This window comes from Anabrus simplex, chromosome 5 (assembly GCF_040414725.1).
Source record: "Anabrus simplex isolate iqAnaSimp1 chromosome 5, ASM4041472v1, whole genome shotgun sequence".
NCBI lineage: Eukaryota > Metazoa > Arthropoda > Insecta > Orthoptera > Tettigoniidae > Anabrus > Anabrus simplex.
The window spans coordinates 447,948,884-447,974,995 of record NC_090269.1 but is presented as its reverse complement, the minus strand read 5'-3'; the positions used below and the strand labels follow the sequence as shown (position 1 = coordinate 447,974,995).

Genomic DNA, 26,112 nt, shown 5'->3' with positions numbered 1-26,112 from the left:
ATCTTTATCGAACATGCATTGCAAAAGCGAGAGTGTGCAGGTTTAGACTTGAAGACATACTACCGTTTATAGTGCGATGTTGTAGAACAATGTATTGCAAGGCTAGAATCAAACACTTTTGAGAAAAAAATCTGTTCTCAACATACTTGCCTAACTAGACGATAACATACTTTCGAATTTATTCAACACCTTCTTTCTTCTTCTTATTCTTCTTCGAGAGGAAGGAGTAGGAGGAGGAGAAGGTAATACCTAAACTAGAATTAACCTTAACATGTAATCAGAACATTAATTGATGTGTTCAAAACACTAGATAAGCGATCAAGACTAGATTCGAACACTGTACTCGATACAACATGTTAGGGGGTACCTTTGTTCTAAGAAAATCAGATTAAAATATAGCAAGACAAGAATCGAACCCTGCACTCGATGTTGTTAACCTTAACATGTGATCAACACATTAATTGATGTGTTCAAAACACTAGATAAGTGATCAAGACTAGATTCGAACAGTGTACTCGATTCAACGTGTATTTAGAACATGTTAGGGGATACCTTTGTTCTAAGAAAATCAGATTAAAATATAGCAAGACAAGAATCGAACACTGCACTCGATGTTGTTAACCTTAACATGTGATCAGAACATTAATTGATGTGTTCAAAACACTAGATAAGTGATCGAGACTAGATTCGAACACTGTACTCGATACAAGATGTATTTAGATCATGTTAGGGGATACCTTCGTTCTAAGAAAATCAGATTGAAACATAACAAGACTAGAATTGAACACTGCACTCGATGTTGTTAACTTTAACATGTGATCAGAGCATTAATTGATGTGTATAACTTCCTTTACCTTTACTTTGTCAAGGTACATCTTTATCGAACATGCATTGCAAAAGCGAGAGTGTGCAGGTTTAGACTTGAACGCATACTACCGTTTATAGTGCGGTGTTGTAGTACACTACATTGCAAGACTAGAATCAAGCAATTTTTAGAAAAAATCTCTTCTCAACATACTTACTGTGCTAGACGATAACATACTTACGAATTTAATCAACATCTTCTTTCTTGCTCTTATTCTTCTTCGAGAGGAAGGAGTAGGAGGAGAAGGTAATACCTAATCTAAAATAAAAGAATATGCCAATTCTACAGTATGCATTTACATCTTGTGTGTACTACTTTTATCATGAATGATTTTACTTGTAGTGACGTTTGCGTACTTTTGCTTTCTCGATGTAATTCTTGTATGTACATGCTTTTACGCGTCAATAAAACTAATAACACAAGATTAGTTCTCTATGCCGCGATATATAATGAAAATAGAACGTTGATTTAGTTCTTCTATTTCTAAATCAGTTAGCACGCTAAATCTATTAGGTAAAAAAACTTGAAAGTCTTTACAGACACATAAAATCCTTTCTCCAAATTTCGTTTTTAATCTTCGTAGAGAAATTACTTTAAATTGCTCATTTAGCGATAGACTTGTTAGCGGCTTGGTAGTTGGAGTTGAAATATGACCTAGCTGGTTAATCTTCTCCATGGTTTTTCTAAAAAGAACAAATATATAAACGTAGCGTTAGCACTTGCATCACACATAGTAATAATAGGATATAAAAGGGTAAGTGTGCTAGCCTAGAGTTACGATGTGCGGAAGAAACCAAGTTTCAACATATAGAAGTCAGACATTGCTGTAAGTTTGAAATTATAAGATTAACCAGCATGAGGATTGAAGATAACAACTATTTATCATTAGACTAATGTTACGACGTTCGGAAGAAACCAAGTTTCAACGTATAGAGGTTAGACATTGCTGTAAGTTAAAATTATAATATTAACCTCGTCTATAGCATGCAGATTAAAGAAAATAACTATTTATCAATAGACTAAAGTTACGATGTTCGGAAGAAACCAAGTTTGAACCTGTACAGGTCAGACATTGCTGTAAGTTTGAAATTATAAGATTAACATCTTCTATAGCATGCGGACAGAAGAGGGGACTATTTACTAATAGACTAAAGTTACGATGTTCGGAAGAAACCAAGTTTCAACCTATAGAGGTTAGATATTGCTGTGAGTTTTAAATTATAAGATTAACATGTTCTATAGCATGTGGATTAAAGCGAACAACTATTTATCATTAGACTAAAGTTACGATGTTCGGAAGAAACCAAGTTTCAACCTATAGAGGTCAGACATTGCTGTGAGTTTGAAATTATAAGATTAACCTCTTCTATGGCATGCAGAATAAAGAAAATAACTATTTATCAATAGACTAAAGTTACGATGTTCGGAAGAAACCAAGTTTCAACGTATACAGGTTACATTGCTGTGAGTTTGAAATTATAAGATTAACATCTTCTATAGCATGTGGATTAAAGCGAACAACTTTTTATCATTAGACTAACGTTACAATGTTCGGAAGAAACCAAGTTTGAACCTGTACAGGTCAGACATGGCTGTGAGTTTGAAATTATAAGATTGACCTCTTCTACAGCATGAAAGATTGAAGAGAACAACTATTTATCAATAGACAAAAGTTGCTATGTTCGGAAGAAACCAAGTTTCAACCTATAGAGGACAGACATTGCTGTGAGTTTGAAAGTATAAGATTAACCTCTTCTATGGCATGCAGATTAAAGAAAATAACTATTTATCAATAGGCTAAAGTTACGATGTTCGGAAGGAACCAAGTTTCAACGTATACAGGTTACATTGCTGTGAGTTTGAAATTATAAGATTAACATCTTCTATAGCATGTGGATTAAAGCGAACAACTTTTTATCATTAGACTAACGTTACAATGTTCGGAAGAAACCAAGTTTGAACCTGTACAGGTCAGACATGGCTGTGAGTTTGAAATTATAAGATTGACCTCTTCTACAGCATGAAAGATTGAAGAGAACAACTATTTATCAATAGACAAAAGTTGCTATGTTCGGAAGAAACCAAGTTTCAACCTATAGAGGACAGACATTGCTGTGAGTTTGAAAGTATAAGATTAACCTCTTCTATGGCATGCAGATTAAAGAAAATAACTATTTATCAATAGGCTAAAGTTACGATGTTCGGAAGGAACCAAGTTTCAACGTATAGAGGTTAGACATTGCTGTGAGTTTTAAATTATAAGATTAACCTCTTCTATGGCATGCAGATTAAGGAAAATAACTATTTATCATTAGACTAAAGTTACTTTGTTCGGAAGAAACCAAGTTTCAACCTATAGAGGTCAGACATCGTTGTGAGTTTGAAATTATAAGATTAACCTCTTCTATGGCATGCAGATTAAAGAAAATAAATATTTATCAATCGACTAAAGTTACGATGTTCGGAAGAAACCAAGTTTCAACGTGTAGAGGTTAGACATTGCTGTGAGTTTGAAATTATAAGATAAACATCTTCTTTAGCATGTGGATTAAAGCGAACAACTATTTATCATTAGAGTAAAGTTACGATGTTCGGAAGAAACCAAGTTTGAACCCGTACAGGTCAGACATGGCTGTGATTTTGAAATTATAAGATTAACCTCTTCTACAGCATGAAAGATTGAAGAGAACAACTATTTATCAATAGTCTAAAGTTGCTATGGTCGGAAGAAACCAAGTTTCAACCTATAGAGGTCAGACATTGCTGAAAGTTTGAAATTATAATATTAACCTCTTCTACAGCATGAAAGATTGAAGAGAACAACTATTTATGAATAGACTAAAGTTGCTATGTTCGGAAGAAACCAAGTTTCAACATATAGAGGTCAGACATTGCTGTGAGTTTGAAATTGTAAGATTAACCTCTTCTATGGCATGCAGATTAAAGAAAATAACTATTTATCAATTGGCTAAAGTTACGATGTTCGGAAGAAACCAAGTTTCAACGTATAGAGGTTAGACATTGCTGTGAGTTTGAAATTATAAGATTAACCTCTTCTATGGCATGCAGATTAAAGAAAATAACTATTTATCATTAGACTAAAGTTACGATGTTCGGAAGAAACCAAGTTTCAACGTATGGAGGTTAGACATTGCTCTGAGTTTGAAATTATAACATTAACATCTTCTACAGCATGTAGATTGAAGAGAATAACTATTTATCATTAGACTAAAGTTGCTATGTTTGGAAGAAAGCAAGTTTCAACCTATAGAGGTCAGACATTGTTGTGAGTTTGAAATTATAAAATTAACTCTACTATAGCATGCAGATTGAAGAAAATAAGTATTTGTCAATAGACTAAAGTTACGATGTTCGGAAGAAACCAAGTTTCAACGTATAGAGGTTAGATATTGCTGTGAGTTTTAAATTATAAGATTAACATGTTCTATAGCATGTGGATTAAAGCGAACAACTATTTATCATTAGACTAAAGTTACGATGTTCGGAAGAAAACAAGTTTGAACCTGTACAAGTCAGACATGGCTGTGAGTTTGAAATTATTAGATTAACCTCTTCTACAGCATGAAAGATTGAAGAGAACAACTACTTATCAATAGTCTAAAGTTGCTATGTTCGGAAGAAACCATGTTTCAACCTATAGAGTTTGGACATTGCTGAAAGTTTGAAATTATAAGATTAACCTCTTCTACAGCATGAAAGATTGAAGAGAACAACTATTTATCAATAGACTAAAGTTGCTATGTTCGGAAAAAACCAAGTTTGAACCCGTACAGGTCAGACATTGCTGTGAGTTTGAAATTGTAAGATTAACCTCTTCTACAGCATAAAACATTGAAGAGAAAAACTATTTATCAATAGACTAAAGTTGCTATGTTCGGAAGAAACCAAGTTTCAATGTATAGAGGTCGGACATTGCTGTGAGATTGAAATTATAAGCTTAACCTCGTCTATAGCATGAGGATTGAAGAGAACAACTATTTATGATTAGCTCAAAGTTACGATGTTCGGAAGAAACCATGTTTCAACGTATAGAGGTCGGACATTGCTGTGAGTTTGAAATTATAAGATTTACCTCTTCTATGACATGCAAATTAAAGAAAATAACTATTTATCAATAGACTAAAGTTGCGATGTTTTAGAAGAAACCAAGTTTCAGCCTGTTGAGGTCAGAGATAGCTATGTGTGTTTGAAATTATAAAATTAACCTCGTCTATAGCATGAGGATTGAAGAGAACGACTATTTATCAATAGACTAAAGTTACGATGTTCGGAAGAAACCAAGTTTCAACGTATAGAGGTCAGACATACCTTAAAATCTTCGCGCTGCAAACTGTCACTCAGATGAATAAAATGCGTGCGTTCAAGCCTGAAACTGGAATGATAATATTCTGGTCGTACCTAAAAAAGAAGAAACATATATGAATGTAGTGTAGGGTACATCAGCTAGCCTAGCTATCTTTACAACTCAAAGTTCGAAAACATACCTTAAAAATGCATGTGCTGCAGACTGTTACTCGGATGAATAAAATGCGTACTTTCAAGCCTGTAACTCGAATGATAATATTCTAGTTGTACCCAAAAAGAAAAGAACAAACATATATGGATATGTTTATTACCTAGCGTAGAAGTTGCTTTGCAAACAGTAACTAACAGTTCAGGCTTACCTTAAGTTGAAGGCTGAAGAATAATATTCTCAGCAGACAGTACTTAGACGGGAGATGTGCACGTAATAGACATACACAAAGAACTGTGAGCGATCACGCAGACTGCAGCGAGTAAATATGCTCCTTGTTACCAAGCGGATATCAAGAATTGCAGACTTTTGCAGTACAGTTGGAACGAAATGTTTATGCAACAAGAGTTCTCCTGAGGATCTTACGCTGAGTTCTGCAGGCTGACGTATTTAAGCCGGGATCGAACCTGCTGTTGATGCCGAGGTGTCAGAATTTGAGTTCTGCAGCGGATCGAGCCTTGGAAAGTTAGCGCGCGATCCTCGACCTCTGGACTTAAACGGGAGGGTACTGAGCTACATCCGCGGTATTCCTTACCTGTAGGCACTTAAAGGTATTGTGCTAAAACCGCATCTAGCTAGATCATGTAATTACACGTTATGACGATCGCGCAGGTCCCTCTCCTAGCATTTGCTTTTTTACGGCTTCCGACATGAGGGGTTCGAACCCGCTATCTCTCGAAGTAGAGAGAATGATTGCAGGCACACGAGTGTTGAGGGTGATTCATTTGTCGGATGGAGGCGATCCTACTGTTGCATGTTACATTCTCAGGTAGTTTCGAGGGCGTGCAAAAAGCCAGCATTAAGTAAGGGCTGTTGATGGGGACGTTAAACCTTGTGCAGACTCCTTCGAAAATAATTGTAAGTACAAGATGTTGATGGCGATTCCTCAGTCGGATGGAGGCGATAATCTGTGTGCAGGCTTCATCGGTAGGAGTAGGCTATGTGCCGGCACCGGGTTTTACCCTCTCCCTACTGTAGTATATTACATTCTTAGGTAGTTTCGAGGGCGTGCAAAAAGCCAGCATTAAGTAAGGGCTGTTGATGGGGACGTTAAACCTTGTGCAGACTCCTTCGGAAATGGTTGTGAGTACAAGATGTTGATGGCGATTCATCTGTCGGATGGAGGCGATAAGCTGTGTGCAGGCTTCATTGGTAGGAGTAGGCTATGTGCCGGCACTGGGTTTTACCCTCTCCCTACTGTAGTATATTACATTCTTAGGTAGTTTCGAGGGCGTGCAAAAAGCCAGCATTAAGTAAGGGTTGTTGATGGGGGCGTTAAACCTTGTGCAGACTCCTTCGAAAAATGATTGTGAGTATAAGATGTTGATGGTGATTCATCTGTCGGATGGAGGCGATAAGCTGTGTGCAGGCTGAGGGCGTGCAAAAAGCCAGCATTAAGTAAGGGTTGTTGATGGGGCTTAAACCTTGTGCAGACTCCTTCGAAAATGATTGTGAGTACAAGATGTTGATGGCGATTCATCTGTCGGATGGAGGCGTTAAGCCTTGTGCAGGCTCTTTCAGCAGGAGAAGGCTATTTACCGGCACCGGGTTTTACCCTCTCCCTACTGTAGTATATTACATTCTTAGGTAGTTTTGAGGGCGTGCAAAAAGCCAGCATTAAGTAAGGGCTGTTGATGGGGGGGCGTTATACCTTAAGCAGGCTTCTCCAAAACTGATTGCGGGTACAAGATGTTGATGATGATTCATCTGTCGGATTGAGGCGTTAAGCCTTGTGCAGGCTTCTTCGGTAGGAGTAGGCTATGTACCAGCACCGGGTTTTACGCTCTCCCTACTATTGTATATTACATTCTTAGGTAGTTTCGAGGGTGTGCAAAAAGCCAGCATTAAGTAATGGCTGTTGATGGGGGCGTTAAACCTTGTGCAGACTTCTTCAACAGTAGTAGCCTATATACCGGCACCGTGCAGGCTCTTTCGATAGGAGTGGGCTATGTGCTGGCACTGTGTTTTAACCTCTCCGTACAATCATAATATTTTATGTTAGGAACTTACACGAGCTAAATGCTACACGGCTAAGAAAACGTTCCGTGAGTTACAAGTGGCTTATCAGCACGCAGTGTCCTCGTTCAAGGATACTACAGCCGGAAGATGAGTGTACAATTTCAGTCAACGCATGCATTCCGCACTTCGCTCTGACTGATTGCGCCGATACAACTTCAAAGATAGTGTTCTATGCGGTAGAACAAAAATGTAACCCATAGCCTGTTCCTAAAGCTTAACACTGTAAATGATTGGAGCTCCTTTTTTACAGCTAGATGTGGTTCCTAACGTGGCAGGGCCGGGATTAAAAATATGTTTTACAGCCGAGTGCTCCTTCCTAACATGAGATTTTAAATATCGCAAGAATCTGTTTTACGGCCGGTTGCCCTTCCTGACGCTGAAAGACCAGGATTTAGCCAGTTACCCTTCCTGATGTAACAAGACTAGGATTTATTTTTTAGACTGCACTTGGCTAGAAATAGCTACACGAAATTATTATACAGAAAGAGAATTTCCGGCTCCTACAGTTTAGTTTAGTGTGCTTGCCTCTCACCCGGCAGTCTCGGCTTCGATTCTCTTGGGATTAAAACTATGTTTTACAGCCGAGTGCCCCCTCCTGACGCAAGAGTTTAAATCGCAAGAATCTCTTTTACAGCCGATTGCCCCTCCTGACGCTGAAAGACCAGGATTTAGCCAGTTACCCTTCCTGATGCAACAAGACTAGGATTTATTTTTAGACTGCGCTTGGGTAGAAATAGCCACACGAAATTATTATATAGAAAGAGAATTGCCGGCTCCTTCAGTTTGGTTTAGTGTGCTTGCCTCTCACCCGGCAGTCTCGGGTTCGATTCTCTTAGAACGAAGGTGCACCCCAAACACGTCATTCAATGTTCTGATCATATGTTATATCGATTATATTCTTAATCACTTATTTTGTAATATAATCTTCAAGTATTCGATAAAGCTATGCCTTAACAGAGTAGGGAAAACGTGGTTATAACAATCGCTATCTTACGCAAGCCGTTCAGAACCGTATTCTTGTTTTCTTTTAGAACAAAGGTATTCCTTGACATGTTCTTTTTAAATTGTCCGCCACAACGAAGAGTACGTCACGGTGCTCTCAGATTGTGGATGTAGAATTTGCCGCCACCACATGTCAAAGAATAAAGATGCCAACACAAAGATGGCAGCACGGTGCTCTGTTCATTAAAGATGGCGGATGACCGCTAACGAAATTGCCCCGCATGAAGGCAGCACGGTGCTCTGTAGTTTAAAGATGGCGGATGACAGCTGTCAAAAGGCACGTGGCTTTGTTTATCCCGCGCTTGTGAGGTTAAGTTGGTACTACTGAGGTTTAGGCCCGTCAAGATGGCAGCAGTGAGGTTAGCGATGCGTTGTTGTCTGTCAAAAAGCACGTGGCTGTCAAAAAACACGTGGCTTTGTTTACCTCGCGCTAGTTAGGTTTAGTTGGTACCACTGAGGTTTAGGCCCGTCAAGATGGCAGCAGTGAGGTTAGCGATGCGTTGTTGTCGATGACAGCTGTCAAAAAGCACGTGGCTTTATTTACAAATTCAAATCTCGCGCCAAAATTCAAATTTCCCGCCAAAACTCAAATTTCCCCCGGGAGGAGGAGGAGGCGGCAGAACCACCCAATTATACTACTAATATCTCATTTCTTGTAAAAAAAAAAACAAACCCTCCGTGTTTCAGCTGTTTAATCAAACTGGAAACTTTCCTTTTAATGGTTCAGGCTATTCTGTTTTCCCTTATTTCTCAGTCGCTCCACGAGTTACCTTCTGGAACTGTCGCAGCAACGCTTCGCGCTAACTCATTCTCTAAATTATGGTTCGATCTTTCATCATTGTATCTTTTTTTTTACTGTTCTAAAATTTCTCCTTGGTTTATGAATAAGTACTTCACGAATATCTTCTTGATAATGTTATGCGCTTTAGCTGTTACCACCGCTTGGTATGATTACTTAGGGTTTATTTAGGAGATACACTTGTCATATGACCATCGCGAACTGCATATTTATTTATGCTATTTACTGTTCTCGTCAGCAAACACCACCAAGAACCTGGCAATACCAAAAATATTAACAACTAATATAACTGCACAGTTTTACGTGTATTCATTAGAGTTTTCACTCGGATGAGAACATAAGACAAATAACCTATAACAGAACCGCAATTCAGTCAACTTATTCAGAAATGTATCACGATTAATTCAAACGTTTCTCAAAATTTGCGAACATAACATCCATATGATAGTCTCTGTCCAGTGCTGTGGAAGTTAACCACATCGGTTACTGTGGATTGTTTAGAAAGAAATGCTCCTTACTTAATGAGAAATAACTTATGTGATTCGATGTTCTACAATATAGTAAAATTCAGATACATTTGCCGCTCCCAGCAGTATGGATTTCCGTCAGCAATATTATTAAATAGCGTTTTGTCCCCTGATTTAAATATTGGGTACACTCTTGATTCTTCCTAAAAAGATATAATTTAAGATGTCTTAAAATGAAATTTTAAATGAAGGGAAGGGCGTAATCAAGAAGGTTCATGCAGCCTAAGGCAGTGTCTGACCTGGCCGCACCGATGACTTCAATTTAAGTTTCTCATTGCCAGTGCAACCTCTTCTATTGGTATGGAGCTCATGTATGTTGTGGATATTGAGCTGTTTCTGAGGCATAAGAAATTTGCTAATCCTTTTGGTCATCGACTAATATAATATCGCTGTGTTTGAATGCATTGCACCCATCTCGATAGCTGCAGTCGCTTAAGTGCGGCCAGTATCCAGTATTCGGGAGATCGTGGGTTGAAACCCCACTGTCGGCAGCCCTGAAGGTGGTTTTCCGTGGTTTTCCATTTTCACACCAGGCAAATGCTGGGGCTGTACCTTAATTAAGGCCACGGCTGCTTCCTTCCCTTTCCCAGCTCTTTCCTGTCCCATCGTCGCCATAAGACATACCTGTGTCGGTGCGACGTAAAGCCAATAGCAAAAAAATGAATGCATTGCAATTACCATTGTTTTGTTTTATTTTTTACACAAGCCTGGAGTGACCTGGAGTTATATTCTAATGGCCGCAGTATCACGTCCCTTTGCACATTAACATTGGTTACTAATTGACAGTAAATCCACAGTTCTTGCAATATAATTCGGAACAGAATGAGAACATTAATACACAATGTAAAAGTCACTGTCAGGAATGTTCTGATTTAGTTTATATCTCAGTCCAGATACCTTCTGATAGTAAACAGAGAACTCTCTGCTATTAATAACATTTACAAATTACATAAATGGAACTGGCTATTCTATCTCAACTCTGTGTCCTGCAGCGTAATTCTTGGATTAACTGTATATTGCGATCCAAACGCTGTATTTTACGTCACACCAATTACGTTTTGACAGTCCTCGGAAACGCAGAGATGCCGGAAATTTGTCCCGCAGGACATCTCTTACGAGGCTGACGTATTTGAGCACCTTCAAATACCACAGGATTGAGCCAGGATCGAACCTCCCTAGTTGGGGTCAGAAGGCTTCTTATTATTATCAGAAGCAGAAGAAGAGAAAACGACACGGAGAACTGTGGGACCCTCCTGTACATTCTGCTCATCTTGTTCTCCAATCTTCCTTAAGAAGAAACATGAAAAATAAGAAGTATGAGAGACTGAATTTTCGTTCTCACATTTTTCGACGTTGACTAACATGTTCTGGTAATTCCTTTATTATCATTATTATTATGAACATCATCATCAAGTACCATCAAGCAGCGCTGAACATTGGCGGCAGGCGATGGCTCGGCTTCCCATAAATGATGCGCAGAATCCTCGCACTGACATGCCCGCAAAATCTTGGCCGAAGGTGCAGACACTATCGCCGAGCGCGCGTACGTTTCGATAAAAACATATCATAGCTCGTGAACTATTCGTGCAAATTATGTACCTTAAAGATTGTTTTACTTTACAAGATTGTGAAGGGGCTGAACAATTTTCTTTGGAAATTTCGTAAATAAACTCCAAATATTTTTCATTTTTAGGTCTTAATATTTTACCGCGAAAATCGGTTATAGAAGCCAAACAGTTCGAGATAAATATATGCCTTCCAGGACTCTTTCGTAGAGCTTTCTATGCTCTACAATTTGTACTCTCACACATTGACTACCATTCACGCTTCAAGCAGCGTAAGCGAAGAAAGCACATGGGCGCAACTCTTTCTTTAATATCTTCTAAATTACTTTCGACATGCAAATAAATCTGTCATCAAGCACTAAAATAAGTGGCTTACGTCAGCCTAATTTACAATTCCACTTAACATCGCCACATAGTTCGCACCAGCACATGGGCTGCGCAGGGTGGCCGGTGCTGGCGCTGCGGAATCCATTTTGCGAATTGCCGCACCCCACTAGTACCCTGAGATACACGCCCCCGATATGACCAGAGCTGGTACCCTGAGATACACGCACCCCGATATGATCAGAGCTAGTACCCTGAGATACAGGCCCCCGATATGATCACAGCTAGTACCCTGAGGAACACTCACCCCGATATGACCAGAGCTAGTACCCTGAGATACACGCCCCCCGATATGATCAGAGCTGGAACCCTGAGATATACGCCCCCCGATATGATCAGAGCTAGTACCCTGAGGTACACGTCCCCCGATTCGATCAGAGCTAGTACCCTGAGATACACGCACCCCGACATGATCAGAGCTAGTATCCTGAGATACACGCCCCCGATATGATCAGAGCTAGTACCCTGAGATACTCGCCCCCGATATGATCAGAGCTAGTACCCTGAGATACACGCACCCCGATATGATCAGAGCAGCTAGTACCCTGAGATACACGCCCCCGATATGATCAGAGCTAGTACCCTGAGATACACGCCCCCGATATGATCAGAGCAGCTAGTACCCTGAGATACACGCACCCCGATACGATCAGATCTAGTACCCTGAGATACACGCACCCCGATATGATCAGAGCTAGTACCCTGAGATACACGCCCCCGATACGATCAGAGCAGCTAGTACCCTGAGATACACGCACCCCAATATGATCAGAGCAGCTAGTACCCTGAGATACACGCCCCCCGATATGATCAGAGCAGCTAGTACCCTGAGATACACGCACCCCGATATGATCAGAGCAGCTAGTTACCTGAGATACACGCACCCCGATATGATCAGAGCTAGTACCCTGAGATACACGTCCCCCGATATGATCAGAGCTAGCACCCTGAGATACACGCACCCCGATATGATCAGCTCACGACTGCAATGCTGCGAGCCTCTGCACATCCACAGATCATGCTCATACGCGGCGACCAGTAATGCCTGTAACCGCTCGCCCTTACTCGGGCGTGAGAGTGTTGTGTCGTACTTCTCCCGGCCTCGGCAGCGCACGATGTGGAGATGTGACGGTGGAAGGTGAAGGGACCCGTTTCCTATGGAAGGCCCGCCGGTCGGATGAGAGCCCGTGTTCGGTGGCCTATGATATTTAAGTTGGCGACTATTCGCCCGGCCAACGGAGCAAAGCAAGTCTGTGTCCCGCAGGCCACACTCGTCGGCGACGAGCTACCACGTTCTGTTTCGGCTCTCGAGCCAGCCAGCTCCCTAGTTGTGTGCCACACTCGAATGGCACGCTCATAAGTATGATGTTTCTTATTGGTAAATGAATTCTTACGGCCTCAATTCAATTGACTTAAGTACTTCTACCGAAGTACCAGTCAGGGCAGCACCCTCGGTTGTAAAGACGGAAGGTCGTTGCTTTTACGAGACGAGAGTGTTATCTTTTATTTGCAATCCTTTGCGTTGTTTATTGGCGATGCATTAGCCATGGAGCCCTCGCCGATTGAAGTAGCCTTCCTGTGCTTTAAATGGCTTTTTAACTTATTCAAATACCAGGTCATATTTGTATCCTACTTATTGTCTTGACTTTTAATATTGCAGGTACGTGCAAACCTTGTTTTAACTTGTTTTAACTTTGATATTACGATGTTGTCCCGGTATTCTTCAGTTTTAACCAAAGTTGATTGATATATACCCTTCAGCTCTGCTGAATGAATGTATGTGTGCGTGTGGATCTGTTGTGATTATGAAGTGTTTGTAACTGGGTCTCGATCTTCTTCTATTAACGTGCACTGCGGGCTAAGATGTTTCGCCAGCTATTGTGTGAATGCCCCCGCCTCGACTTGAACTTCATTCACGTCGTACGGAGCGCCTGTGGTAACGAGTTTGTGTACGCGATTCCTACGATCTCGTTATTTGTGTGGTGCACGCTGCTACTTAATTTATACGAGGCCTGATTAGTGACCAGGTGGGTCACGGTAGATGAATTAATTTCGACTTTGGTAAGTGGAGCGGCCGCTCATATTGTTGGTTGTTACCGGCGTGTGTGTGAACGCTGGGATATGTGTTGATGACTGAGGAGGGGCGAAAAGGTGATATATCAGCCAGCTCAATTTTTATTTTTAATCTTTTCCAGTGCCTCATGTTTATTCTTGGCACGAGAATATTTATTATTGCCATGTCCCCGCCTTGGGTTTTTGCTTGCCTGAGGGGCCGTAGTTTTAGTTATGTTCATGCCTGCGATTCTCTTTGTTGCTGTCGTTCAGAGACGTTGGTCTCCGTCCCATGCTGATACCTTCATTCTTTTAGTTTTCCTTCTCCGTTTTTTTACTCCATGACGCGCGTGGGGATGAATGAATGTGTAATAATGTTGAGCTCCAACAATGATGTTGTAAACACCACTCAAGAAGGTATGTTCACGTTGAAATTATTTCCCCTTTTTAATCATTGGCTTCATTTTTCTTGTTTTGTTTTCATCTTATTTCAATTTATAATAAACCCGTATTTAAATTTTATTGGCATTTCATTGGTAGTGTGTTAGAGTCATATCCTTTATTGGTTGATGATTACAACCGTTTCCAGTTCAGGGCTGTGTCTATCACCTTTCCCAGTTGCGATCCTGGCCTCAAATTATCCGACGTATGTGTTAAAACGTGTAGGGGTGGGTTGATGCAAATGGCAGCAGATGCGAGGTCGACTGGGATACCTCCTCTGAGAACGGATCGGACGAGGTAGAACTGGAGACGGCGAATTACGTTTTTATATTATGTGAGTTCTTATTTTCCCTTGAGTCAGCTTTATGAAGCCTATATTTTCTAACCTTGTCCAATGTCCTATTTATAATTTATGTGTATTTATTGTGAACGTTTGCATGTGTGTGTATTGTGTTAACTACCGGTGAAACTTGACTAAGATGTGGATAATTAGAAGGTCTAAGAGATGAATAGTGAAAGTGATATTGTTGCTAGGGAAGTTTCTAACCTTACGAGAGATAAGAGGGAAGGTATCGCCCAAGGCAATGCGTCGCTCATGTCTGAGAGTAATAGTGATAGGTGCTATTGCATGTACTAATTGTGTAATTGACGTGAACCGTGATGTACCCGCTAGTGGCAGTAGTACTAGTGTTAACCCGCAGGAGCTACGGTATGTCTCTTGATGCCCTAACTTTCCGTCGGGAAGCAACCAAGGTAATTCTCTACAAATATGGGACAGCTCCTAAAGGAAGAGGTCGACTTACATCGCTTGGCATTATCAAGGAACTCCAGAGGAAGGACCATCAAGTGAACAAGCTAGGCACCGATGCAAGATTTGTCGCAATAAAACAGTGAAGACCTGTGCGAGGTGTAATGTTCTCCTTCATGACAGGTGTTTTGTAAATTACCATGAGTGAGTCTCAGTTCCACTGTCAGTTATGAAATTTGAAGTTACGTCGTTTGGGTACGAAATATTATTATAATTAAACAGAACAGGGACAATTATTGCTTTTTGTGTCATTATAATACTCATTTCTGAACTGTAAGTCTGTAGAAATAAGTTGTTGCTAAGGTTGACGTGCAAAATATTCTCTCTCCCTGTTTTCCGAGCAAGTGCTTAGCGGGTCGTTAACGACCCATGTGTTTATATGGGTTCTAGACAAGTGAATATGTTTTTTCACTTGCACATGAATAATGGGTCATATTAAGTGTTTATATATACAAGTTATCAATATCGAAAAAAATAATTTGGGCATAAATGGGTTGATGCTGTTGCGCTTAAAAAGCTCGTAGTTGGATTTGTGTCCTAGGCTGTCGGTTCGTCGCTCGTCGATGTCTAACTGACACGACTCGTGGGACGTCCTGCCGGTGGTGGCGAGTCTAAAGCGTAAAGCCCCCATGATTAACCCGCGTGCGGTTCCTGCGCGCCGTAGGCGGACCCCGATGAAATCCTACCGCGGTGCTCTTCATCGAGTGTCGAGGTGGGCCGGCCCGTTTACTTTGAACAAATTATAGGGTGCTTAAAGAAGGCCGGCTGCACCTGAATACTGTTTGCATGGAACAATGGAATAGGACCTCGGTTCTATTTTACTGGTTATTGGAAACCGAGGCAATGATTACTAGGCACAGGCTGGGGCATTCGTACTGCGGCGTTCAACTTGAAATTCTTGGATCGTCGCAAGACGGGATCGAAGCGAAAGCATTTGCCAAGTACGTTTTCATTAATCAAGAACGAAAGTTATAGGTTCGAAGGCGATCAGATACTGTCCTAGTTCCAACCATAAACGATGCCAGCTAGCGATCCGGTAAATTTCCCCGATCACTTGGCGGCCAGCTCCCAGGAAACCAAAGCTTTAGGATTCCGGGGGAAGTATGGTTGCAAAGCTGAAACTTTAAGGAACTGACGGAAGGGTACCACCAGGAGTGGAGACTGCGGTATAATTTGACTCAACACGGGAAACCTCACCAGATCCGGGCACCGGAAGGACTGACAGATTGAGAGCTCTTTCTTGATTCGGTGGGTGGTGGTGCATGACCGTTCTTAGCTGCTGGAGCGATCTGTCTGGTTAATTCCGATAACAAACGAGACCCTAGCCTGCTAAATAGTCAGAACCGGTATCCGTTCGTGCTACCGGCGACGTCTTCTTAGACGGCAATAATAACGGAATATATATACGCATCCCAAGGGAAACCGGACGTGATGTCTCGAACTCAATGTTCTTATGTCTCCACATTTGCCCGTTCGACGTGTTACTATTAGGCAGTACCATATGGCTGATAAAACAGGCATGACCAAGTTTTTAAAATTAACTATGATCAGTGGAAAACAATAAATAAAAATGTTAACAGACTCTGGGATGGGTTTATAGCAATTGTTAAGGAATATGAAAATAGGTTTGTACCCTTAAAGGTGGTACGGAATGGTAAGGATCCACTCTAATATAACAGAGAGGTAAAGAGACTAAGAAGAAGGTGCAGGCTGGAAAGAAATAGAGTTTACAAATGACTGTGGATGTAAGAAGAAATTGAAGGAACATGCCAGCAAAATGAATCTAGCAAAGAAGTCAGCTAAGGATAACATGATGGCAAGCATAATGAGGGATCATACAAATTTTAGTTAGAAATGGAAATATATATATATATATATATATATATATATATATAGGTAATTTAAGGCAGAAATATTCAGTCAGCAGTATATAAAAATTGTTGGTTACAAGGATAATGTCCCTTTAGAGGAGGTCACTATAACTAAAGAAGTATTAAAATGTCCCTATTATAACAATGATTATTTACAGTAAGATACAAAAGTGAAAACTAGGAAAGCAGCTGGAATTGATAAGATTTTTGGGGATAAACTAAGGATAATGCGTTGGGATGCAGTACCATATCTCAAGTAGCCTACTTATTTGATTATTGTTTGCGTGAAGGAGCTATACCAAAATGAATGGAGAGTTGCTATAGTAGCCCCTGTGTATAAAGGAAAGGTGATAGATGTAAAGCTGAAAATTACAGGCCAGTCAATTTAACATGCATTGCATGTAAGTTTGGGAAAGCATTCTTTCTGATTATATTAGATATATTTGGGAAATTAATAACCCGGTTTGATAGAAGGCAGTTCCTATTTAGAAACAGTAATTCCACTGAAGCTCTTGTAGGATTCCAGAAAGATATACAGTAGCAGATATCCTGGATTCAGGTCAACTGGACTGTATCGCAACTGACCTATCTAAGGCATCTGATATGGTAGATCATGGGAGAAACAGAAATGTACAACCCTAGAACCTGTTTTCCAGTCATTGACCAGGTCAGGGATGGAATGAATGAAGCCCCCATCTTACTGCCAGGATAGGAATTGTGCCTGCTGTGGAGGCCTGTTGCACTTCTCTGGGGCAAAGATTAATGACTGACAGATGAAATGAAATTTTAATGGAGAGTGTTGCTGGAATTAAAGATGACAGGGAAAACTGACATACACAGAGAAAAACATGCCCCTCCCTCCGCTTCGTCCAGCACAAAACTCGCATGGAGTGACCGGGATTTGAACTACGGAACCCAGCGGTTAGAAGCCAATGTGCTGCCGCCTGATCTGTGGAGGCACATCATGGGAGACTACTGGCAAAACTGAGTGCAATTGGACGAGAAAAAAGAGTGACTGAATGGGTGGGACTGCAACTGGACTATAAAAAAAAGTGACTGAATGGGGGGGAGTGCAACTGGACTAGAAAAAAGAGTGACTGAATGGGTGGCTACTTTTCTAGAAAACAGAACTCACAGAATTAGAGTAGTCGAAGCTTTATCTGGCCCTGTAATAATTAAGAGGGGAATTCCTCAAGGCAGAATTATTGGATCTTTATGTCTTCTTACCGGTATATATATATCAATGATACGTGTAAGGAGGTGAAATCAGAGATAATGTTATTCAGTACAGAGTAATAAATAAGTTACAAGATGGTGATCAGCTGCAAAATGACCTTGATAATATTGTGACATATACAGTAGGCAATGGTATGATGATAAACAGGGTTAAAAGTCAGGTTGTGAGTTTCGCAAATACCGGGCGAGTTGGCCGTGCGCGTAGAGGCGCGTGGCTGTGAGCTTGCATCCGGGAGATAGTAGGTTCGAATCCCACTATCGGCAGCCCTGAAAATGGTTTTCCGTGGTTTCTAATTTTCACACCAGGCAAATGCTGGGGCTGTACCTTAATTAAGGCCACGGCCGCTTCCTTCCAACTCCTAGGCCTTTCCTATCCCATCGTCGCCATAAGACCTATCTGTGTCGGTGCGACGTAAAGCCCCTAGCAAAAAAAAAGTTTCGCAAATACGAAAAGTCCTCTCTATTTTAATTACTGCATTAATGAGGTGAAAGTTCCTTTTGGGGATCATAGTAAGTACCTAGGAGAGAGATACCTTCATTGGAGTAATAACGTAAAAATGATGTGAATGAAGGGTACATATCTCTGCACATGATTATGAGGGTCGTTAGTGGTTGTAGTAAGGATGTAAAGGAGAGGACATAAATGTAAGAAACCAACTATTGTCGCGGCCACCAAATTAGGCGGGTGAGGAAAACTGCGCTGTCGTCAGATATGGGAACGGCGAAGCGACAGATGGTCGAGAGTCGCTTACCTCCGAGCACGAATTGGCAACGCTGTCTAGTTGAAGCCCATTCGCTCAAGGCCACCTTAACCCGAGTCATTCCCTGTCATGCAGCTGCTGAGCTCGCATCGTAGGTGCTGTTAAAATGGACAGTGCATGTGTTCAGCCTGGTGTTTCTTCGGGTCTATCATCTAAAGAGGACGAAGTTAAATGCGAGAAACGAACAAGAAACTCCTCTCAAGCGTCGTCGGTTGGAAGGGCTCAAGAGGAAGGATTTAGCTAGCCGGACAAAATCCGTAATAGTGAATGTATTGCAATAAGTGCAGAAGTTGGCCGAATCAAATATTTTGCAGACTGTGAACTTCAAGAAAAGCCACGAATTGACTGCAACAATGTGTAATGTTAGCCTTCGTTCAGTCCACAGATGTATTAATGAAGCGAAATATTCACCCAACCAACTTTCATCTCCAAGGAAAGACTTGATGAATTAGCTCTCTCTTGGGGCCACGGGGTAGTAAGGTTGCCACTTTACCACTGCCAGTACAACCCAATGGAATTGATTTGGGCTAAGTTAAGAGAGGAGCGGCAGAGAGGAACAGGACATTCAAAATAAAGGACGTAGAAAAACTCACGTCAGCCGTGACTGCTGCAGATTGGGAAAAGTGCTTCAATCGCCCGGAGAATCTTCAAGCAGACGATTGGGCCAAGGAAATAGTAAGGGACGAAAGAATAGAGCCATTCATCATCAGTGTAAATGACGACTCGACAGATAGTGAGATGAGTGATGACAGTAACTAAGAAATCTTAGACTGCCTTGTAGCTAGAAACCGATTCTTAATTCATTGTAAGTTAATGTAATCCTATTCTTAAAGTAGTTCTTTTTTTATATTACTCAGTCCAATATACAGTATTCAAATATTTAAAGTTATAATGTAATAAAACTGATACAGATTAATATGTAATCCGAAAGTATTTACGGCGTCCTGCAGCCTGTGCTGGCGAGCGCGCCCCGAACTGCCTCAGCTAGCGACATTTACATGATCGCTTTCCGAGCCATTTTCCAGGAAAACTACAAGACTCACGGAAATATGTTTCAGGTAAAAAATATAAGTCAGGCAATTTTTTACATTTTTCCCGCAGACAAAATTTTATTGTCTGAAGAAATAAAAACTTGGCCGCTTACTGAAATGTGCAATACATTATATTACGGATTTAAATTTACTCGTTCAAGATTTTATGTTTAATAATTATTTAAAGCGGTTTATATGAAAGATAGTTATACCACTGAAATCAGCAGTCTTTTGTGAAGCTTGTAGTATAATTTGTTTAGAAAACACTGTAACGTCAGGAGCTTGAGAGAGAACAATCTGCCTCGCGCTCCGAAATTATGTGTTCATTTAGACAATTCTTGGTCAGTTGCTACATAACCTTGGCAACAGCGTAATTTCTCTGACCAGCCTAATTTGGTGGCCGCGACTATAGAGTACGGTTCCAGCGTATAGGACCCTCATCAGCCATACTTGATTCAAGAACTGGAAACAGTACAAAGAAAAGCAGCTCCATTTGTTTTGGGTGATTTCCGACAAAAGAGTAGCGTTATAAAAACGTTGCAAATTTGGGCTGGGGAAACTTGGGAGAAACGAGACGAGCAGCTCGACTATGTGGTACGTTCCGAGTTGTTAGTGGAGAGATGGCGTGGAATGACATCAGTAGACGAATACGTTTGAGTGGTATCTTTAAAAGTAGGAAATATCACAATATGAAGATAAGGTTGGATTTCAAGAGGACAAATTGAGGCAAATATTTGTTCAGGAAGGGGAGTTAGGGATTGGAATAACTTAACGAGGGAGGTGTTCAATAAGTTTCCAATCTCGTTGCAATCATTTAAGAAAAGGATAGGAAAACAACAGATAAAGAATCTGCCACCTGGGCGACTGCCCTAAATGCAGTGCAATAGTGACTGATTGATTGGTTGAGATCGCTCCATTTGATGATATTTAAAATTAACATTTATGTAGTTCTATTCTGGGTAATATTTGATGTAGATAGCCAACAGTAGATATAGTTACCGTTGCTCTTTTGCACGAATATATGTACCAAACAATGAAGCTTACCTGATTTCTTACAAGGTCACGGAAGATATGTTCTTGGTTGAGATCTGGAAGCGTAAAACAGTAAATGCCTGAGATTCGACCTTTACCAGCAGTGTGTCAAAGGGCTGTGGCCACAATAGAAAATGACAGGAATCACATTAACTTGATAAAATCTGAGAGAACAGCAAAACTCTCGAAAAAACAAGCGGAAGTTCTCGCGCCATGCAAAGCCAACCACTTCAAAAGCAAACCCGAACGGGTCGTACTTATTCTCTTTGAACGGGTCAATAGCCCGCACAGCGCCACCTCGTCGTTGTTGCGGCTTTAGGCCAACATCACGATAAGAAGTAGGATCCCAGAGGCTATAAGGAGAAATGTCAAACAATTACATTCGTTAACGCCACGAAATCGGAACATGAGGGGTTCCCTGCTTCGCTGTTGTGGTTAGGCGTAAATTAAAATACGAACGTGGACATAAATGAGAAATAGGACGGAAATTTTTAAAACCGAAAGGGACCTACGATAGGATACAACCTCATTACGTTGGTAGGTTACACCGCGCATTCCTATCTACGAAATATCACAGCAAAATTTGTCACAAATGGAACATAATAGGAATACGCGACGTAACCACGATGGTATTTTAGCAAGCATTGGACACCCGTGAATAACATAATAATTGTTTAAACGTTAATTATTTTTAACAATCTAAGGGACAAACCAAATTACCACGTCATATTGGAATTAACAGCTGAAAGGTAACCATTGAAAGTTGTTCGTAAGGAAGTGTAACCTAATTTCAAATACTAATGCGACGGACATCTACAATAAACTCCCCATAACATTCACAAACAGCTGTGAAATGAAATGTCGTATGGCTTTTAGTGCCGGGATATCCCAGGACGGTTTCGGCTCGCCAGGTGCAGGTCTTTATTTGACACCCGTAGGTGACCTGCGCGTCGTGATGAGGATGAAATGATGATGAAGACATTGGAATTAACCAATTAAGGTTAAAATCCCCGACCCGGCCGGGAATCGAACCCGGGACCCTCTGAACCGAAGGCCAGTACGCTGACCGTTCAGCCAACGAGTCGGACACAAACAGCTGTAATATACTGTGTTTACCATTCATGGCGAACTTTGAACTGAAATGGGTGTACATCAAAGCAATCCCAAGGACAAGACGAAGAGTGACACATAGCCTACAGGACCATTTTGGAAAGAAAATAACGAAGTTTCATAATTCAGTAAACCACACACCACCAACATATGACAATAAAAATGAAACCTCAAGAGCAAAATATAAACAGTAACAAGAAATTTTCACTTATCATAAGTTGGAAAAATTTCACAATACAGTCGGTTCAACTGCAGATCAGTTGGCTCTGGTTGCTTATCTTATCTGTATATGTACCAAGAGACTTTTATATGCTGCCTCAAACCATCTGGATGTGAGGTTCTTGTGTGTATGTTTAGTCCTCAGCCCGAAGGCTGATTGGATCCTCAACAGCTCCGCCATCAGCTGTCATAGATAGCCTGGGCATCACTGAAGAGGCGTACTAGGGAAATGAGGAGTGAGGTAGTTTCCCGTTGCTTTCCTCACCGAGCCAGAAGTTGCTATTACATATCAGTCTGCCAAGCCCACTGAAATGCATGCACCAACCGACCCTATGAGCAATATTTTCACACCATTCATAGCAGGGACTGGCTGCAGAAGGAATGGCATTACTAGCATCACTCATACCTCAGTCACTTTCATTTTGTCAAAGACAAGGATAAAGCTGAGACAGATCAATGAAAGTAACAAAATTGCTCTAGCCCATACCAGAAGACATAGTGCACTGTAAACACTACATCTTGCCAGCAAAGGCACGTGGGGTTCTTATGACCACAAAAGCAGCTCGATATGTTCTGAATGATTTCCAACAAAAGAGTAGCGTTACAAAAATGTTGTAAAGTTTGGGCTGGGAAGAACTGGGAGAAAGAAGACGAGCTGCTCTACTAAGTGGTATGCTCCGCGCTGTCAGCGGAGAAATGGCGTGGAATGACATTAGTAGACGAAAAAGTTTGAGTGGCATCTTTAAAAGTAGAAACGATCACAATATAGAAGGTAATATTGGAATTCAAGAGGACAAATTGGGGCAAATATTCATTCATAAGAAGGGGAATTAGGGACTGGAATAAGGTAGGTGTTCAATAAAATTTCCAACGTCATTGAATTCATTTAAGAAAAGGTTTGGAAAACAAAAAATAGGGAATCTGTCACCTGGGCGGTTGCCCTGATTGATTGATTGATTGATTGATTGATTGATTGATTGATTGATTGATTGATTGATTGATTGATTGATTGATTCTAATGTCACTAAAACACTTCCAAGCGATCCTGACTAGGTTTGTAAGTGAGCAGAAAATGCATCTTGTGGCACGTACAAAATTGAGTCATACACTCCTAAGACTGACTATAGACACACAATCAAACCTTTGAAACCAGCTCTCCTAGAGGACTTCATTAGTTGAATACCACCACCCATCTGCAATGATTTTATATATATATATTCAATAACCTCCTTAATATAGGCCTTCGTTCTCTACTTTCAAATGTTTCTACCATCCCTTTGAACGAAGATTTTGGCTGTTCAAGGTGTCAAATACATTGTTAATAAGCCTAACAGATTTGACGATCACCTCACACCCTGGGGAAAGATTTAAGTCTTTGTCACAATATGTCAAGGCACTAGCAATACTTTCACTCTTTCACTGAATGTTTGTGTGGTGAGCTTTATCTTTACGGGTTCCTTCTCGCAGTGAATGTGCCTTCTGGTAAGTTTTGTCCGGAGATGAAGACCCTCGCTTCTCTGAAGTCTTCGTAGCTCTTCCAAATCCCTCCTATCCATAACATTCACCTATGGCAAAAGTTCTCTTAGCCCCTAAAATATTCCTCGCTAATTTTTTACTATGGTAAGCATATAGAGGAATAAACACTTTAACATCATTTGAGGAATTTTCATAAAATTTCACCATATTATTTTCATCAAAGGAATCTCCCAGACAACGGGCCATGGATAAATTAGAAGTAGCACCGTCAAAAGTAAGTCACACTATGATTATATTTAGGTCATTTTAAAATTTAAGGCACTCAATTACTAAGTTTGCTCACTCCAAGCGACCTAAACCATTAATCAAGAAAGAAAAACTAGAACATTCCAGAAACACTAAAGCCGCTTTTGCTTCGCGTAAATCCAGATCCACGATTTGAGTACCACAATTCACATAAACCACAAAGTATTATTCTGACAAATTCAGTGTGTTTCCTGATGCACATTTCATCCATCATCAGTGCACGCACTCGGGGCTTTCCATTGATAGCCATCTCCTTCCCTTACGAAATAGAGCAGTTGCTGCCTCTAAACTGAACATTGGCTTACAATCCACTGACTGAAACCAGTTCCGCAATGTACTGGCATGAGGCAAACCGTGAGGGAATACTGCCTTCAAGTAGCTGTATGCACGACATGAATAGTAATTCAAATGAAGTGCAAAGCAGCGTAGTTCATGAGGATACTCTGCTCTTGTATCAGCAACGTTTGTTCACATCAGAAGTTGGGCAGCAGCAGAAGAACGACATTTCTGGAACATTGGAAGTTAAGAGGTACATTCTGCTTTTTGAAAGTCAATTTATGGCTTTACATATTTTTTTTTTAACAGAGATTGTGTTAAAATAACAACAAACTACAGACCTCTAAAAGATCCAAAATTATGTCTGTCTGTTCGGTCATCAGCCCAGAGGTTTGTTGGATCCTCAAATATTATGTATTACTCTGTTCAGTCATCAGCCCAGAGGTTGGTTAGACCTCAAATATAATGTATTACTCTGTTCAGTCATCAGCCCAGAGGCTGGTTGGATCCTCAGATTTTATGTATTACCGTCTGTTCGGTCATCAGCCAGAGGCTGGTTAGATCCTCAAATATTATGTATGTCTGCCTGTTAGGTCATCAATTTCAGAGACTGGTTGGATCCTCAAATATGAATTACTGTCTCTTCGGTCATCAGCCCAGAGGCTGGTTAGATCCTCAAATATTATGTATTACCGTCTGTTCGGTCATCAGCCCAGAGGCTGGTTGGATCCTCAAATATTATGTATTACCGTCTGTTCGGTCATCAGCCCAGAGGCTGGTTGGATCCTCAAATATTATGTATTACCGTCTGTTCGGTCATCAGCCCAGTGGTTGGTTGGATCCTCAAATATTATGTATGTCTGCCTGTTAGGTCATCAATTTCAGAGACTGGTTGGATCCTCAAATATGAATTACTGTCTCTTCGGTCATCAGCCCAGAGGCTGGTTAGATCCTCAAATATTATGTATTACCGTCTGTTCGGTCATCAGCCCAGAGGCTGGTTGGATCCTCAAATATTATGTATTACCGTCTGTTCGGTCATCAGCCCAGAGGCTGGTTGGATCCTCAAATATTATGTATGCTGCCTGTTAGGTCACCAATTTCCGAGAGTGGTTGGATCCTCAAATATTATGTATGTCTGCCGGTTAGGTCATCAGCCCAGAGGCTGGTTGGATCCTCAAATATAATGTATTACTCTGTTCAGTCATCAGCTCAGAGGCTGGTTGGATCCTCAAATATAATATATTACTCTGTTCAGTCATCAGCCCAGAGGCTGGTTGGATCCTCAAATTTTATGTATTACCGTCTGTTCGGTCATCAGCCCAGAGGCTGGTCAGATCCTCAAATATTATGTATGTCTGCCTGTTAGGTCATCAATTCCAGAGACTGCTTGGGTCCTAAAATATTATGTATGTCTGCCGGTTAGGTCATCAGCCCAGAGGCTGGTTGGATCCTCAAATATAATGTATTACTCTGTTCAGTCATCAACCCAGAGGATGGTTGGATCCTCAAATATTTCAATCAATCATTCATTCAATCAATCAATCAATCAATCAATCAATCAATCAATCAATCAATCAGTCAATCAATCAATCACTACTGACCTATATTTAGGGCAGTTGCTCAGGTGGCTGATTCTCTATCTGTTGCATTCCTAGCCTTTTCTTAAATGTTTGCAATCACATTGGAAATTTATTGAACACCCCCTTGGTAAGTTAAACCAATCCCTAACTCCCCTTCTCATCAAAAAATATTTGCCCCATCTTTTCCTCTCGAATTCCATCTTTATCTTCATATT

At 40.8% G+C, this 26,112-nt stretch overlaps 1 protein-coding gene across 1 annotated transcript in view; it reads right to left on the bottom strand.

The window, feature by feature from the left end:
* Nucleotides 1–21,147, bottom strand: part of LOC136875094 (gastrula zinc finger protein XlCGF57.1) — a 148,998-nt gene extending 127,851 nt beyond the window's left edge. The window contains exon 1 of the mRNA XM_067148824.2: nt 20,940–21,147. The gene's annotated coding sequence lies outside the window, so the exon portion shown is untranslated. The remainder of the gene's footprint in view (nt 1–20,939) is intronic.
* Nucleotides 21,148–26,112: the final 4,965 nt, after the last annotated feature.